The 12,384-nt window shown below is 35.9% G+C and overlaps 1 long non-coding RNA gene across 6 annotated transcripts in view; it reads right to left on the bottom strand.

Annotated features, from left to right (window-relative positions):
* LOC111097745 overlaps nt 1–12,384 on the bottom strand; it is a 232,828-nt gene that overhangs the window by 193,812 nt on the left and 26,632 nt on the right. For 2 of the 6 annotated variants that reach the window (XR_005365961.1, XR_005365957.1), the window contains exon 2: nt 12,150–12,229. The exons of the other annotated variants lie outside the window; for them this stretch is intronic. This is a non-coding gene — a long non-coding RNA (uncharacterized LOC111097745). The remainder of the gene's footprint in view (nt 1–12,149; nt 12,230–12,384) is intronic. 6 annotated transcript variants of the gene reach the window in all.

Below are 12,384 nucleotides of genomic sequence, written 5' to 3'. Positions count from 1 at the left end.
GGGAGAGACTTTTACTATATAATTTGAATATGCCAGGATTTCTTGCCAAAGCCAACTGAAAGGAACTGGGTGGTTGTCTGACAGCTGGGTCAAATTGAGGCTTTGTGAACAATGCCTAGGATCTGTGCAACCAGAAATACAGTCAGCAATGCTGCTATAGCAGGCATTTTGATTGGGCATCTCCTGCAGGCAATGTCAAAGTGCCAGCACATCATCAGAGATGTGTTGTCTCCTGCTGGTTTCCCATTTTGTTTGTGACTCCCACAGCACTCGGTCCAGCTTCTTCTCTCTCCTTCCACACAGACAAGTTCCTGTCTCACTTCAGCAGGGGCATCCTAAAGAACTCAGCAGGGAAGGCCAGGGAATTAGCATAAAATTTGTCTTGACCAATAACGCTTCTCAAGTGACAGACACAGACAAATTAAAAACTACCCCATAGGGATACATCCTCAATTCAAGTCACACAGGATTTCTACAGATAAACACCATCCAAAATGAGCCCAAATCCCAATTACGGAATAAATGAGTTGACAGTCTATCATAAATGAGTCAGCAAAATCAGATCCTCCTCAAAACTTCAATTGGAATATCAAATACATACCCAAAGTGAGTATTTTCAAATCATTGAAATAAAAATATTCAAAAACATGTAAAGAGAATAATACAGATTTGAAAAGAACCAAATAAAATGTAAAATACAGTGATAGAAATTGAAATTGCTCAAGCAAAAGGAATTTTATGGTTTTTCTATGTTTATCTAAGTTCAATGTCTCATTACATGATTATCTGCCTTATCTTCCATCTTCCATCTTCCTCTATGATCTTCACAGTTGTAAACTTTTTTTTACTATCCTCGATCAGAGAAACGAACTGATCTTTTGAGGAGCTCAGTAAATAAAGCACAATTGATTTTTCCAATACAGAATTAATACCTGGACTAAGCTAAGAGTTCTTAGTTTGCTTTATTTTACATGTGTTTTTCTAAAGATTCTGACTTTATCTTGAATACCTGCTTTTAAACACAAGTCTCAGACATCACAGATAAAGGACTATGGCTTCTCTGGCACTTCTCTACTGGCTATGTTCTTGTATTGAATGGTCAGCTCAGCCACCATGGCCTTCTGATCAGTTTGGCCTCATTCTAAAACCTCACCAGGCTGGGCTCTAGAGAAAGGATATGATGTCCAGTAGTTGCCAGGGGCAGTGCTTACCTAAAACATTACTAAAACCCCACATTTAACTGAAAACTTTTTCTAATGTTAAGATAGAGGAAGAAGACAATAAAGATAAACTTTAGGATAGCCATTTGTGAAGCAATAAAATATGAATTTCACACAATTTGATGCTCATAGTATACTCTCTGGTGGGCTATAATCTCTTCAGATGAATGGGAAAACAAAAACAAAAACAAAAACAAAAAAAACATAGCTCTGGAACTGGAAAGAAGAAATAACCACCTCTTCAGGGATCCTAGAGTACTGGCTGCTTTAAAATGTAATAAGCCTTCTTTGTTTTTTTGAAGATTTATTTATTTGAGAGAGAGAGAGAGTGGGAGGAGGAAGAAAAGGAAAGAGACAAGCAGAATCTGTGCTGAGTGCAGAGCCCGATGCGAGGCTAAACCCCAGGACCCTGAGATCATGACTTGAGCCAAAATCAAAAGTCATTGCTTAACCAACTGGGTCACCCAGGCACCTCATATAGTAAGCTTTTTAATCAATAGGAATTATCAAGATCATTGCTTAACTCTAGATACCACATAATATCTCATGTGGAGCCACAGAGGAGTGCATTACGTAGAAGAGCGATTGAAGGTACAAAAGATTCCAAGTCACAGGACTGAGGGAAGACACCAAACAATCTGGTCTGGTCTCCATGATCTCATGGTCACAGAGCATATAGACAGGACTAATTATCTTACTCTCCTCCTGTCCTGGTAGATGACAATATGTCTCCAGGAAAGCCTATCAAGAAAGACCGTTCCACAATTTGATTTCCACCAATATAACAGATTGGAAATCCTACAATATGCTGGTTACAAAAATGTCAAAATGTTAGACAAAATATCATTTAAGGGCCTTTATAATTTAATGAATAAACCTAGAATAAAGTAAATGAAGCTCAGAAAAAAATGGGAATGTGAGTCTGGGAAGATTAGTCAGCACTGTAGCTGTAGCATACCCATGACACATCTAGAGATCCGTTTGGGTTGGAGCATCTGCAGATGAGGGGAAGGTAAATGAAGTTTGTGCATGTGCAGAACAGGGCACTGGACCTTAGATCACTCCACACAAAGCAAGCGCTCAGGAAGGGGTATATGTAGTGAATCAGAAGAAAACCCACCCAGTAGAGGCTAAAAAACAAGGATGTGCCATGTCCTTTGCTGTGAATCCTGAGATCCACATGAGTTTGAGTTTGAATTTGTACTTTTTTTTTTCAGCTAAAGAAACCACAACCTGGAAACTTTAAAGTAAACCTGGTTCTGTAGTAGCATGCCTAGATGCCTTAAGACTCAAAGGCACATCTCTCAGGAGGAAAACACTTCAGCATGGGATCCTTACATTTTTACAAATAATGAAAGCCAGTATAAGTACAAATAAAGAAAATCGGAGGCACAGACTTTACATTTAAAAAATAAAAGCAGACACAAAAATAATAAATATCAGGAGATTATCAAAAATCAACTAAATATTTTGATAAAGATTCAGATACATCTCTTAGAATTGAAAGATATGATGATCACTGAAATAAAAATGCAACTGTAGGGCTAAACACTAGAATAGACATCTTTGTAAAGAAGCTGACTGGAAGGCAGATATAATGAAACTGAACAGAATGAAACAGAGATTGAAAATAGAAAAGAGAGGTTAAGAACATGTGCAGTAGACGAACACTTATCTAAGTGCTGTGGCAGAAGGAAGTAAGAAAGAACATGAGGAATGGATAATATTCAAAGAAATAATGTCTGAGTCTCCCAGAATCTATGATAGACATGAACTCTCAGATTTGGGAAGTCATTAAACCCCAAAAAGAGTAAAAAAATCCATTTTTAGTTACAATGCAATCAAATTACAGCAAAGATAAAGAGAGGGTGTCAAGTGCAACCACAGAGAAAAGTCAGGCTAGGTACAAGGAACAACATTTAGATTGACATCTAACTTTTTGATGGGAACAGTCAGAAAGTTGAGGAAGAGTATCTTCAAATACTTTTAAACTGTGTGAGAACTGTCAATCTACATATGTATCCTATTAAAAAGTATCTTTTAAGACAGAAATAAAATAAAAATATATTGACATAAAACAAAACAAAACAAAAAATGAGTATGCCACCTACAGACCTACACTTAACAAAAATTGCTATGCAAAATCAAAGAGAAATTATCCTAAGGATGAATAGTGGCTAAAGTAAAATACTGAGCATGTGGATTTAAGTAAACAGTTATTGTACAAAATAAGCAAAATAATAATAAACATTACTTTTAAAATAGTAAGATAATTAGTGAGTGTAAAAACAAATAAGAGTATTAAAAAGCAAAGCAGCAATGTGATGTAAGTTTGGAGTGTGTGTTTGCCATTCAAGCATTCATCCATTTAACAATATTTGGTGAGCACCTATTGAAGCAGTTGCTATTTGATCCAGGGAACACAAAGAGTAAAAAATGCTTATACCTGTGAAATTTGCATGTTAGTATAGAAAAAGCAGGCCATAAATAAATGAATAAAATCAGATGATTATAAATTCTATAGAGAAAAATACAGGAAAGAGTGAGTGAGTATACAAGCTGAGGAGCTTTCTTACCCCTTCATATCTATCATATAGTCCATGTATTATTTCTACAAATTTATCTTATAATACATGGAAAATTATTCTAAGGCTTTTATATTTTTGAAGGAGAGTAAAGCTCAATTACATTTAGGTTTACGTATATTAAATATGGATTGTTACAAAGAAGTAACACTCTTTGAAATGTTAAAATTTCAAAAATGAAAAATAGAAGTAGATCAAATAGGCGTATGAGGAGGGATGGATAATGGCGGCTAATGGAGTAGTTGGGGGGCAGGGCTCAATCAATTCAAAAGGAACCAAGAAAGGAGTTCCACTCTCTTTAGCAAAGAGAGTGGAACAAATAGAATGTTGAAAATGAGATAGTAAAAATAAATCAAAATAACTTCAGATATTATAATAAATGAGAATGGACTGAGATCTGTGGGTAAATGGCATCAACTGTCAGACTTGATTACAAAAAAATCAAGCAATATATGCCTTTTAGATGAAACAAGACTCACACATAAAGACAGAGAAATACTGAGGATAAAAAGAAGAAATAAATACACTAGGCAAATATTAGCCAGAGATATCTGGTACATCTAAATCATACCAGTCAAAATAGGCCTTAGCACAAATATATTTATAATCATATATCTCTCTATTTCTCTATGTCTGAAACTGGAATTAAAGAAGATCATACCATAATGGAAAAAAAAGTTTAAGTTTCCTGGAGAATGTAATAATTCTAGATTTTTATTGCTCTAAAATAAACCAAAACATGTAAAACTAAAACTGAAAGGACTGTGAGGAAAAACTGACAAATCTATCAATCTGTGTCAGGTATTAAATAGTCTCTGAGTGATTTACTGATCAAGCAGGCCAAAAATCAGTACCCATAAAAAAAGATTTAAATACCACTATGAACAAGCTTCAATAGTAAATAATATGAAAAATGTTGCACTAACACTTTATTTTCAAGCTTACATGGAATACTTATGTTAACAGAGATGTTATAGAGCTTATATTCTCCTAGAAGAAGACATTACCTAAGTAAATAAAGTCAATAGTATATTAGATAATGATAAATAATAAGGAGGAAAACAATAAAACTGGAAATAAAGCAAGGAAATTAGAGCAGATAGAGTATCCATTTCAGACAGATAGGCCAGAGCAAACCTCCCTGAGAAAGAACACTTGAGTAAAGACCAGAAGGAAGTGATGGAGGGAGTAGTGTGGTTCTTGGAGGGAAAGCATTCTAGGTAGATGAAACAGAAAATTAAGAAAGTCTGAGGTCAATTTATGCCTATATTGTTCCAATAAGGTAGACCATTTGTCTGTAGTCCCAGCAGAATACCCTTGAGGGAGAGAATGGTGGGAGTAGTAGGAGATGAGCCAAATCTAAGAAATTTTGCCTTTTACTGTGAATGAGAAAGGATAATATTGCAAGAGGATTTTATCTGATTTGCATTTTAATAATATTACTCTGTTATATTATGAATAGATGGAACAGGCAAACAGATACAAGAGGACAAGTCAGGAGGCCACTGCAATAACTCAGTGAGATCACAGTGGTTTGGAATTCAGTGGTAGTAGCCAAAATGGTAAGAAATAAATGGCCATATTCTGGTTTTTATTTTGAGGTAGAACCAAGGGCATGTGTAACAAGTTGGATGCAGGGTATTAGAGTCAAGCAAGCCTCCAAAGTTTTTCAGTCTGAACAACTGGAAGGATGAAATCAAAAGTGGAGAGCTGTGGGAGGCATAGAAGCTCAGTTTCAGATGTATCAACCTCTGGATGTCAGTTAGACATTTAGAAGAGAGATCATATAAGCACCTGGGTATATGAGTCCGGAGTTCAGAGGAGAGGTACAGGCAAAAGGTGTACATTTGACAGCCATCAGGATATAAATGGTTTTTAAAGCTGTAAGACTAGATGAGATCACCAAGGGAATGAGTAGATAGAAAAGGGAAGAGTCCAAGGATTGAGTTTGGGAGGTGGGGGGGGTCAACCCACAATGAGAGTCAGAAAGCTAAGGAGGAACCAGCATTGCTGACAGAAGAGTGATCACACATGCAGAAGAAAATCAGAATGGAAAAAAAAAAAAAAAAAAGAAAAGAAAAGAAAATCAGAATGGCCAAATGCATCAAATGCAGTTTACACATTAGGCAAAATAAGGACTGGACATAGATGCAAAAAATCTTAAACAGAGTAATAGCAAATAATTTTCAAGGGTGTTTAAAAATGAAATCTTGTAACAATCAAATTGCATTTAACACAGGGATGCAAAACTAATATGACTTTAGAAAATCTATTACAGTATTTACTATATTAACATTAAGAGAGGAAAATCAAACAATTATATTAAAAATGCAGAAAACCATTTAATAAAAATTCAACATCCGTTGCTAATTAAAGTTTCCAGGAAAATGGCAAAAAACCTTAGTGTCCTTTAGCCTCATTAAGGGTGTCCACCAAAGACCTACAAAATATCCACTGGATATTTAAACAGTGGAACTATCTTTTAAAAATCAGAAAGAAGGTAGGGATGCTCACTGTTAAACATATTATTTCTATTTAAAGATTTTATTAACATTATATGGTCTCATTCATTTGGGGAATATAAAAAATAGTGAAAAGGAATAAAGGGGAAAGGAGAAAAAATGAGTGGGAAATATCAGAAAGGGAGACAGAACATGAAAGACTCCTAATTCTGGGAAATGAACTAGGGGTGGTGGAAGGGGAGGTGGGTGGAGAGGTGGGGGGGTGACTGGGTGACAGGCACTGAGGTAGGCACTTAACGGGATGAGCACTGGGTGTTATTTTATATGTTGGCAAATTGAACACCAATAAAAAATAAATTTATAAAAAAAAGATTTTATTTATTTATTCATGAGAAACACAGAGAGAGAGGCAGAGATATAGGCAGAGGGAGAAGCAGGCTCCCCACAGAGAACTCCATGTCGGACTTGATCCCGGAACGGGGATCATGCCCGGAGCCAAGGGTAGACACTCAACCACCGAGCCACCCAGGCATCCCTAAACATATTCTACTAAGCATTATATTGAAGGTGTTAATGATTTTAGTAAGAATAAAAAGTAAGATATGGAAGGACTGGCTGGAAGACACAAAATCTCATTATTCAAGAATTGTATAATTACCTACAATGAAAATCAGAAAAGAATCTATAGTCAAAATGTTAGCTTTTATAAGGGTTTTGAAATATAATTAAAGAGTGGTATAAAATTAACTGAATTTTTCTATACCAAAAGCAGTTGAAAATGTAGTTCTTAAAAGACATTCTGAATATTCACAGTAATGTAAGCATATGTATTTTACCTAAGAATACAACTAACAAATGCATTGAATAATTAAATAAATGAGTAATTAAATAAATAATGAGGTTAGTGATACACAATTATTTTGGATTGGAACACTAAATATCACGAACACATGCAAATTATACCTAAGGAGACCTATAGTTTGCAGTTTCATCAAAATCCCAAGAAATTTTTAAAAGAAATTCAACACGCTAATTCTAAAATGTCTATGTTAGACCAAAAGCCAAGAAGAGCCAATACTCAAAGAAGGGAAGTCCTGAAATATCAGAGAAAAAGATTTATCATAAAGCTATAATAAATAAAATAATGAGAATTAGTGTGAAGATAGGCAAATATAATAGAACAGAAAAGAGAACTCAGAAAACAGTCTTACATAGATAGATCTAATTTGCCATATTGATGGATGTAGCATTACAAGTAGGGAAATGAAGAACTGTTTAATAAATGATGCTAGAAAAAAATGGTTAGCCATACAGAAAAATTGAAATTCTATCTCTAAGGTCACAAAACACACAAATCAATTCATAATGGATTGAAGACTTACATGTAAGAGGGAAAACATCAAAATTTATTTCTATGACTTCAAGGTAGTGAAGCAAGGGCTGACCATAAAAAGAAAATATTTTACTAGACCTAACTAACTTTAATAACTGCATTAAGAACTTTTATTCATCAAAAGATTCCAGGAAGAAAATGAAAATAGAAGCCATAACCTGTGAAAAAAATCAGAACAAAAGTTTTTAAAAATAGCTTCAAAAAATCAATAAGGAAAAGGCATACAACCACAAATAAAAATCTTCACAAGATATTAACAAGCATTTCTCAGAAGAAAAGCCAATGACTAATAAATAGGTCAGAAAATATTCATCCTAAATAGTAATCAGAGAACTGCAAAATTAAGGAAATATGATTCACAATCACTAATATAACAAAAATTCAAAAATCTGACCATACCAATTATGACAAAAATGTGGAGCAATGAAGATTATACAGCAATAATGGAAATTCAGATTTTTTTCACACTTCTCTTGCACCTTTCTAGGTGTTACTATGATGGATAACCAGCTATTACCTATTAAAATTAGCTATCAGTCTTGTTGTTTAATAACAGCACAATGACTTCAGTACAACCAATTCAAAGTACAAATGATATCTTGTAAAGTTGATGAACACAACCCTATGACTCAGAAGTCCCACTTCGAAGAATATCCTAATTATACCCTAAAGTAATGCTGTCCAATAGAAATTAAATGCTAGCTACATATGTAAATTTTTCCTATAGCCATGTTATAGTTTTTTTTAACAAGGTGAACCTATTCTTTTTTTTTTAAGATTTTTTTTTAATTTATCTGAGAGAGACAGTGCAGAGTGCAAGACAGCCCTAGAGCACAAGTGAGGGCGAGGTGGGCAAAAGGGAGCAAAAGGACAGAGAGAAGCAGGCTCCTGTCTGAGCAGGGAGCCTGATGAGGAGCTCAATCCCAGGACTGGGAGATCATGAGAGGAGCCAAAGGCAGAGGCTTAATTAACCAACTGAGCCTCCCAGGTGTCCCAAGGTGAAATTATTCTTAATAAGATATTCAATATATTTTATTTAAAACAACATATCCAAAATCTTGGTTCAACCTGAAATCAATATAAAAAATGTTAACTTGATATTTTACATTATTTGTATTAAATCTTTAAAATCTGGCGTGTATTTTATACTTACATTTTAATCCATTTTTATACTTGTACTTTTACTACTTATATTTTATACTTATATACATATCAATTCAGACAGGCCACATTTCAAGTTCTCAGTAGCCAGAAGTGACTAGTGGCTACCGTACTAGACCGTATAATTAGGGAATCATAGCAAATACATATGGCAAGGTTTACTTTCATGGCAACTCTGTTCCTAACAGAAAAAAATCTGGAAACAACTCAAATATCCACTGATAAGTGAAAGATTAACTTAGTTGTACACTGTTCTGCACTTTAAATTTTTTTAAGATTTTATTTATTTATTTATTCATGAGAGACACACACACAGAGGCAGAGACAGAGAGAAGCAGGCTCCCTGCAAGGAGCCCGATGTGGGAGTCGATACCGGATCCTAGGATCAAGGCCTGAGTCAAGGCAGACACTCAACCAATGTGTTGAGTGGCATCCCTCTGCACTTTAATTTAATGGAAAACTACGAAATAATAATAATAATAATAATAATAAACAACCTAGCAGCTCCACACAACAAGAATGAATTTTAAAAACAAATGCTGAATGAGGGACTCTGGAATGGCTCACTGAGTTAAGTATTCCACTCTTGATTTTAGCTCAGGTCATGATCTCAGGGTCATGGGATCAGCCCTTCCTGAGGCTCCGTGCTCATCCGGGAATCTGCTTGAGATTCTCTTTCTCTCCCTCTGCCCCTTCCCTGGCTCCCTAGCTCTTTTTAAAATAAATAAGTAAATCTTTTTTTAAAAAATGCTTAATGAGAAAAGCAAATTTGATAGTAATTGAGAGAATATGCTATCATTTTCATAAAGCCCAAAATGAAGCAAAACTAAACAATACATTAAGAATGCATACATAATAAAAAAAAAGAATGCATACATAAGAATGCATACATACATATTCCTACTTTCATAACAGTAGGAAGGAAAGACAATAAAAATGAAGACAGAGATTACCTCTGAGGGAAGGCAAGGAATCAGAATCAGGAAAATTCATAGAAGTTTCAAGGGTTTAGGTAACTTTTTATTCCTCATGGTATTTTCCCTGGTGATTTTTTTAGTATTCTGATTCATACTTCATAGATGTTACATTTTTATTTTGTATATATTAAACTCTTCATAATAAAACGAGGAAAAAAATAAATTGTTCTGGAAAACACCAGATCACTTTGCCTGTGGCCATTTCTCTCTTCCCTCAACATTTATTTCAACCTTTTTTCTAAGTAGTGGTGAAAATAAAAAATGGCCAGACAATGCATATGAGTTGCAATATAAAAATGTATAATATAAAATGCAATTTTAAGTTGTAATTTTAAAACGTATTATGTCAAGCCCTGGACTAAATGCTTTATATCCAATATCTCATTCAATCATCCCCCCCAAAAAAACTGAGCTGGCACTTCTGTGGTCCCCATTTCACATATATGGAAATAAGCTTAGAGAGGTGAAGTGATTCACAGGTAAAATTAATTGCCCAAAGTCACAGGGCCAAGTGTCCAAGGTAGGATTTGAACTCAAATCTGACAAATATCAGAGCCCGAGTTCCTAACAACTGATGTATGGCATAGCTGCAACTGCTGGAGCAGGGGTTAAGAGGTCATTTACCTAGACCATAGATCATAAGTAAACAACTGCCATTGATTAAATAAATTATTTACACCACTTATTAAGAACTTTATGCTTAAATGCTAGGTATGCATGAAGTCTCTAACTTCCACCATACTGCTGGGTAGGTATCCTGTTTCAGATGAGGAACCTGAGGCTCAGGAAGTTACACTAGTAGTGGAAAGTCATTCACTTAGTTAAGGGTAGTGCTGGAATGCAGACCTCAGCTATGGGTGCTTCCTAAATCTTAATAAACGCTGAAGGCACGAGGATTGGTGGTCAATACCTCTGTCAGTTGAATTTGCAGCTGAGCAGACACTGTGTGAGAAAGTTAGGACATCTTTCCAGCTGTGATCTTTCCTTTACTTTAAAATGTAAAGGATGAGATTTATTAACATGGAACAGGACTATATGCGTAAGCTATAGCCTTGGACAGGTCATACCTGAGATAGGACAGAATGAGGTCCTGTTACCTTATTGAGGTCAGGTGAGTTGGGAAGAAAACCCACATGAGCAGCGAGCTAGCCAGGAAGGAAGGTGAGTAATGATTCTAAATATGCTGTCCAGCTAATGAGCATGAAGGTAGAGGCAACGCATTGGGTGGCTTAGGCAGTTTTACTTTTTTAAAAAGTACACTTTGAAGCCTGATGCTATATATAGTGAATAATTCATGCTCTCTGGGATCACAGAAAGGCTTTGAGATGCACTAGGAAAAAAGAAGTGGGGAAAGCTGTCCAGAGGGGTTTGTAGATTTGGGAAGAGAGGGATATGTATACTACATACTAATGCAACTCAAACCAGGTATCCAGATCAGCAAAGCTTGCTGCAGATCACGATAAGGAATTAGATTGGCTTTCTATGGAAGTTCAGCCAGCTTTGCAAATGGTTTTTTAAAAAATTCATCATGCAGCAGACGTTCTGTGAGGTCCCAAAGCTGAAACAGCCTGCCTTCTTTCTTCTCTTCCATTATCCTTACAGGCTTCTGCCTCCTTTCTCTCCAAGTCAGATTTACCCACTGGTGTCCGCTGCCCATCCCTGAAGTCAGTAGCTCTCAGATGCCTGAACCAAACCAGATAAACCTGTGATCCAACAACTGCAGGGGGGAACCTAGAGTTGAGGGAACCCCATTGGATGACCCAAAATCAGGACTTCTGTTAGTTCTTTAACTCAGATATATTTCCACAAACCTCCAAACACTAAAGAAGGAGAACAATAGAATAGAATTTATACTATGAAATGCTCCCACCTGCCATCTCATTTCCATAGAAAGTCTCTGGTTTCTCTTATTTGGATCTGGGGGAACCCACAAGGAATGACAGCCATAGGAGTCCCAGACAACCTAATAATACATGAGGCTGAATGTCCCTTCAATGGCCACAACAGACATAATCTGAGCAAAATCAGAGAACCCACACCAGCAAAACTATATGAAGGGTCAGGTGCAAGGGGTAACTATGAGAACACAGGGCAGGCAGCCATGCTGAGCACATCAAGGGAGTTCTGGAAGCAATAGTCAAAGAGACAACAGAGACTGAACCATGGCTTTCTTTCTCAAAGGTGATTCATGCTCTAAGATTGTTACAGAGGGGTGATACCTCCAGGAAATGAACTCTTACCAGACTGACAACTTCACCTGCTTCTGGAGATCTGGCTGCTACTTTGGTGAAAGCTACTCCCTAGGGGAGTTACTGAGGCTGCTCCAGCCCAGCAATCCTTAAGAGACTTACTAGCCTTAATAGTAATGGCTCCCAGCAGCTTTTCCTCCAGCATCTCATCTTCTTGACTGGTTTAGCCATCTCTTGGGTCCCTTAAAGTTTAAAAATGAATGATTTTGATGATTATAATGATGATCATAATGGTGATAATGGCTAACATACTATGTCCCAGAGATCATAATCTTAAAAACCATTTTTTTATTGCTCACACTAACCCCATGATGAAGGTATTATTGTTGTTGTTATT

Source organism: Canis lupus, chromosome 10, assembly GCF_011100685.1.
Source record: "Canis lupus familiaris isolate Mischka breed German Shepherd chromosome 10, alternate assembly UU_Cfam_GSD_1.0, whole genome shotgun sequence".
NCBI lineage: Eukaryota > Metazoa > Chordata > Mammalia > Carnivora > Canidae > Canis > Canis lupus.
The sequence above is the reverse complement of the archived record's forward strand: the minus strand, read 5'-3'. Positions and strand labels throughout refer to the sequence as shown.